This window comes from Alligator sinensis, unplaced genomic scaffold, assembly GCF_000455745.1.
Source record: "Alligator sinensis unplaced genomic scaffold, ASM45574v1 scaffold1279_1, whole genome shotgun sequence".
Lineage (NCBI taxonomy): Eukaryota > Metazoa > Chordata > Crocodylia > Alligatoridae > Alligator > Alligator sinensis.
The window spans coordinates 19,897-26,187 of NW_005843678.1; the positions used below are offsets into that span (position 1 = coordinate 19,897).

General features: G+C 44.3%; 1 pseudogene; it reads right to left on the reverse strand.

Annotated features, from left to right (window-relative positions):
- Positions 1 to 331: 331 nt before the first annotated feature.
- LOC112548885 lies at positions 332 to 943 on the reverse strand (annotated as a pseudogene).
- Between the last annotated feature and the right edge of the window lie 5,348 nt (positions 944 to 6,291).

Here is a 6,291-nt window from a genome sequence, read left to right on the forward strand (position 1 = left end):
GTCTGCAGTTCATCCCACCTTCACAGAATCTGGATATTTGCCTATATCCAAATAATGGATTACACCAACTGGTAAAGAAAAGTCTTCACTTCCTCATCTTGCAATTGATGACATTTATTTTAGGTGGCACAGACAGTAAAATTGATGCATGAAACATTACTTTCCTGCTTCAATATTGTTAACACAAAATAACCCAAGTCAAGTGTCATTGTATGTACAAAGCTACAGACTTAACCCACCACCTTAATTTTTTTGTAAATCAGCTGCCCAATATAGTATGAAAACAGCAATTTCATGAGTTAATTATAAAAGAAACATAAGTAAAGCAAAGTCATGAAAGAAAGATGAACATATTGTTCTTGGACAGGATCAGCCTGTGGAGCAGTTGCTTGAGGGCAGCTTGGATCTCCTTGTTCCTCATGCTGTAGATGACCGGATTCATCAATGGAGGCACCACAGAATACAAAACAGTTGCCAGGAGATCCAGAGGGGACGGGGAGTCAGAGATGGGCTTCATGTAGGCAATGCCTCCAGTGGAAAGAAGCAGGGAGACCACGATACGGTGGGAAATGCAGGTGGAGAAGGCTTTCTGCCGGCCCTGCTCAGAGGGGATTCTCCACACTGCAGTGAAGATCTGAACATGCGACACAACGATGAAAACAAAACAGCCTAGAGCTAAACACACACTGAAGACAAGGGCTGCCAGATCTCTGTGGTATGTGTCAGAACAAGGGAGCTTGAGCAACTACGGTATTTCACAGAAGAACTGGTTGATGGTATTTGAGTGGCAGAAGGGTAGACTAAAAGTGTTCCCAGTGTGCAGTGCAGAGTAGATGACACCAGCAGCCCAAGCACAGGCAGCCATCTGGATGCAAGCTCTCTTGTTCATTATTATCTCATAATGCAGTGGCTTGCAGATGGCAATGTACTGGTCATATGCCATAACTGTGAGAAGGGATACATTTCCTCCCAAGAAGCAGGAAAGACAAAACACTTGGGCAACACATCCAGCATAGGATATCTGGTCATAAGCTGATGACCATAAACTGATGGAGAATAGGTTTAGGTTGGAGATCAGAAGGCAATATTTTACAGTTTGGGTGGCCAAAATCTGGAACCAACTTCCCAGGGAAGTGGTCCTCGCCCCTACCTTGGGCATATTCAAGAGGAGGTTGGATGATCACCTGTGTGGGGTCTTGTGAACCCAGCATTCATTCCTGCCTGTGACAGGGGGTCAGGCTTGATGATCTGTTCTGGTCCCTCCTGACCCTAGCTACTATGAAACTATCTCCCTGGTGTTCAATAAAGAGTTGGACATGGATTTGGGCATGGTCACTGAGATGGAGCCAAGGTCTAGGATGAATAAATTTATCAAAAAAAAGGGCATTGTGGAATGCAGGTGGTGGCTGAGGGCTACAACTGTGATTATTAGGAGATTCGCCATCAGGGCTGCCAGGTATGCTGCTAGGAAGATGAGGAAGTGGAAGATCTGCAGCTCCTGAGTGTCAGAAAACCCCAGGAGGAGGAATCCTGTCCCTGCAGTTCTGCTGGACATTTTTCTCCTCGGTGCCTTGTGCAAGGCCGGTGCAGGGAGAACAAAAGCAGCGATCAGGGTCAGAGCAACAAATATACAAGGGAAGCTCACATCAGCAGTAACATCTCAACCAAAATGTCAAAGGTGCCCACATGGGACTGCTGGGAACAGTTTAGTGGAAAGCAGTTTTTCTGTTTTTCTCTTGTTGCGACTTTCTGTAAGAGACAATGCTTGTGGCCATACCTCTATAAACACCAAGCCATCTAAAAAGAATATTATAGGAAAAAAGAAAATATTTAATAATAATTTTAATTGATCCTGTAATGCCTTATGGAGCATCTTCTTTCATAGCCTTATTTCCCCTTCTCCTCCAAGGCCTCACTCTGTATAAACCCATCTCCCCTCTACAAACTGGCACACTGATGGGATATAGCCAGACCCGGGAACCAGCCAGGGAAGAAGTGTCCTGAGGTGTTGAAACACTCAGCTATGAACCATCAGAAACAGCATTTCCAAAACAATCATCCATATGCTCTTTTTAGCAGGAAGTAATTCTGCATTTGATATTTCCCTAACAGAAGCAAAGGCAAGAACTACAGCAACAAGCAGTGGCCCAGCAACAGCAGTCTCTCCCCAGGGGACTCCTCTTTTGTTCTTCCTTCAGCCTGAAAAATGGCCATTTATCCAACTCCTCTCTTGTCCTTCCTTCAGCCTGAAAAATGGCCATTTATCCCGACCCTTTGTTTTGTGTTTTTTAATCATGTCTTGATCCATTAAAGGACCTTCTGTTCTTTCCCATAGTCCCTCACCAAAAGGTTGATTTTAAGAACTTTCAGCGAGGGACCTTGTCAAAACTCCTGATACTGGGTTGGGTTGGATTGGACTGGGTTGGACTGCACTGGACTGGATTTGATCAACTGCACCCCCCTTGCCCACATGCTAACTGATGTTGCCAGGGATCTCCAGCAGATGGTTGGGATAGAATTTCCCTTCAAAAAATTATGCTGACACTTCCCCTAAACACCTACTATATCCATGTGACTTCTGATTTGATTCCGACTATATCTTCTATCAAATTCCAGGGATAGAAGTGAAAAACCTTGGGCTGTAGTTCCCAAGATGACTTCTGGAGCCCTTTTTTAAAGTTGGGTGTTGTGTTGTCAACCTGTAAATCTTCTCATACGGAGGCCCTTGCTAGGTGACTTGCTATGAACAGCAGCCCCGCAGTTTCACATATAATTCCTACACAACTCTCTAAGGGAATCAGATCAGGTCCCAGTCACTTGCTTACTGTTTTAATTTATGGACTTACTTTTAAACCTCCTCCCTTGTCACTTCATTTTGATCTCTGCATTTATTCAGTGTGATTCTGGCATGGGCATCTCCCCAGTATTTTCTACAGCCCAGCTTACTACCCAGCTTCTGATATACTTTAAATAATTTTTCCTTCATTCACATAACACATTTCAAATTCCCTTTTGGCCTGCCTTACTATGCTTTACAATTGACCTGCTAGAATTGGCATGCTTTCCTGTTTTCCTCCTTGGGCCACACTCCTTTTCTAACCTGCTTAATATGTGTTTTAAAGCATTTGTGTTTAGCTGGTAGTGCTGTGCTCAACAAAATGCTAACTCAGCCTCTTTTTCTCTTCCCAGTTGCACACAGCCTAGCTACGAGTAGCATCTAAGTGTCACCCGGTGCTTGCCTCCGACAATAGTCTCCCATCACCTCTGATCCTCACCATCAAGCATTTGCATTTTCACAGACCTGGATTTTACACACTGGTTTCTATTCCATCCAGGGGAACAGAAAACACCATCACACTCTCCCTACGCCTGAAGAAGGGTGTTTGTGCCCAAAAGCTTGCAAAAAAACATTTTTCCAACTATATAGATGTTCTAATAAAAGATATCACAAATACCCAAAGTACCCTGTCTGACCTTGTCCACAATGATATTATGTTGAGCTCCAATATATTTGAATATAGAGCTAGAGGTCTGGTTCCATTAAAGTTTCCTTATAAAAAGAAGTATTTGGTCTAAACCTAGCCTTTGTCACAGTATTTCTATTTCTTCAGAACTGTTAACTTTCATAGACACACTAACATTAAACCATAAAAAGGTTCAGAGACGGAAAGAAGAAAATTGGATTTAAAATGCGTAATTTCTGGCAGTTTGCTTGAAAGTATCCAGTTGTCCAAAACTGAAATAAGAAATGGGTTCTGGGTGACAAATTGAAATTTTCTGGAGGGATTTTTTTTGCACACCCCCCCCCCCAGTGCCCAGCTAGAGCACTTTTAATACATTTACATTGCCTTATAGATTTCCAGGTTTCTCTCATTTTCAAGTTCTTAAATGACATGGACATACACACACACACACACACACACTCATCTTTTAACCACCCAAATACATTGTATTGCAATGACAAACTGGCTGCAGTTTACTTACTCCGTTTTTTCCTGGTTTGTGATCTGATCATCTAGTCCCAGGAGTCTTTACTTACTTTCCTTCGATCAATATATATAATTTCCCTTTTCCCTAGCATGGTCTTATTTCTGTGTTAAATGCTCAGATAGCTTACCTTCACTCCATGGCTGACAGAACTAGACCCAAACCAGTTTGTCACTAGAGAAAATTGAAGACCTGAAGCTGCAGGAAGGGGATTTAACCACGTCTCTCTTGGGCCACGTGGGACCGTTCCCTAGAATCCAGCTTAGCTTTGAAGCAGAGAACCAGAGGGAAACATTCCTGGACTGAAATATTTAAATGTTTTAATTTTAATCTTTTGGTTAGACTACTATATAATTATTTGTCCTACTTTGGGGGCAAGATCTGTATCATAGGGAGGCCAGACTATCAAAGATATTTAGGCATCTTTAGATTCAGAGGTACTCAGACACTTTTAGGAATGTGTATTTTAGGCCCATCATCACCTCTGGTATACGTGGCTTGGCATCTTCCCTCTTGCCTTTTATGCTATGTACTTCTTGGTGTTTTAATAAACATGTCACTGTGTCCACCTTGTTCTGTCTCAAACTCTGTGGTTTTCTTAACTTTCAGATGAATTAATTGTGGGATTAGCAAAGGATAGATGGGGATGAGAAATGCAAATCTTCAATGCTGTGTTCCTTTAGACTCCATAAATACCCTATTCAAAAATGGCAACAAGCAGACAGAGGCAAAAGGCACTAGGGAGGACAGATTAAGATGGCTGGGACTCCTCAAATTGCCCATAACTCTTCAGCTAGCTCCTTTCAGGTCAATAATGCAATTTTGATAACTCTTTTCAGGAATCTTTTAACTGTATGTTAACATTGCTTTCATATTTAATTCAATGCCCTGAGTCTCTGATAGAGGCCAGGATCAGAAAATGGACTTCTTATAAACTGGACCCTAGGGCGTCGAATGGGGTGGGCCACCTGGGCCATGGCCCAACCAGCTTTTAGCACATTAATTTAGCAAGCTATGCAGTTAAAAAATAGCTATACACTTTTAACTAGAATGACAATTGCGCATTTGTGGGATATATAAATTAATGTGCTAAAAGTTGGTCGGGCCATGGTCTGGGTGACCCACCCCATTCTGTAGCCTATGAACTGGACCACCTCCTGTAGTGATGCCTTGAATGCAATTGCTACAGTGATGCCTACCTGAGTCTACAGAGAGCCTGAGACAATTGCCCTGAGACAGAGAAAGTGCCCCTAGTATCTCCATGGGGTTTAATTTTCAGCCCCACTGATCACTGGCACCCTTGCAGCTGCGTACAACTTGACGGCATCGGGAGGGGAGAGCAGTAGTCTGGCCTTCCTTCCCAAACTAGACCTGCCATGGCTAGAGGGGTAAGGACGAGGAGACTGAACTACCTCCTGCATATTGGGGGGACCCTGATCCCAAGGGGGCTGTTATTGCCTGTCCTTCAGAGGAGGACAAAGGGGTAACGTATCCCTCTCAAGACCTGTCATGGCCATTTCACAGGCAAGTGGGAAAGCCCTGTGCCTATCTTGGATTTGTCAATGCTGTAGTTTAATGAAACACAATGGGCCTATTTTCCAAAATCACCCTGGGAGCTACAGTGCTGAGGGCAAGGAGTCCTGAGAGCAGCCGCAGATGCTGCTCTTGAGGAATGAGCAGGGATGTTCATAATGACCAGTTCTGCCCTAGCTTTCAGGTCAAGTTTACTCCTTTGAGGCAGTGTCTGATCGGAGACCTGTCATCAGAGGTTTTGTGTCTTCCACAGTTGTGTCCCTATGATGTATCTGGAGAGGACCCCAGAGCATGAACTGGAATTGTCATCACACAGGGAATTCTGAGTTTCCAGCATTTTTCCCAAAGGCCAACAAAATTCATACCCTTTTACTCGCAACCAAATATTGTGAACTTATGTCAGGCTGACTTTGTGTTAGCCAATATTACTTTGAGAACTGCCTCTGCAAAGGGTCACTAAGCACACCCCACTCACCCCTTTGGGTCTGAACCTGCTCCCCCACTTTTGGTCTGACCCCATCCCCCCATTCAGTTCCAACCCTCCCCCTACTCCCTGCCTTGCCCTGTTTGGGTGAGGCATCCCCCACATCCTGGTTTGGGTTCAATCTTGTTTCCCCCATCCCCCCTAGATCAGGCCAGTCCCTGCCATCAAACACCCTCAGTGTGTGTCCAACCCAGCCCCACCTCCCTCCCCCCCTGTTAGCATCCAACCCCCGCACTTCGCCACCAATCACGTCCAACACGGTTCGCCAATCCCTCCCCTCCCCGCCA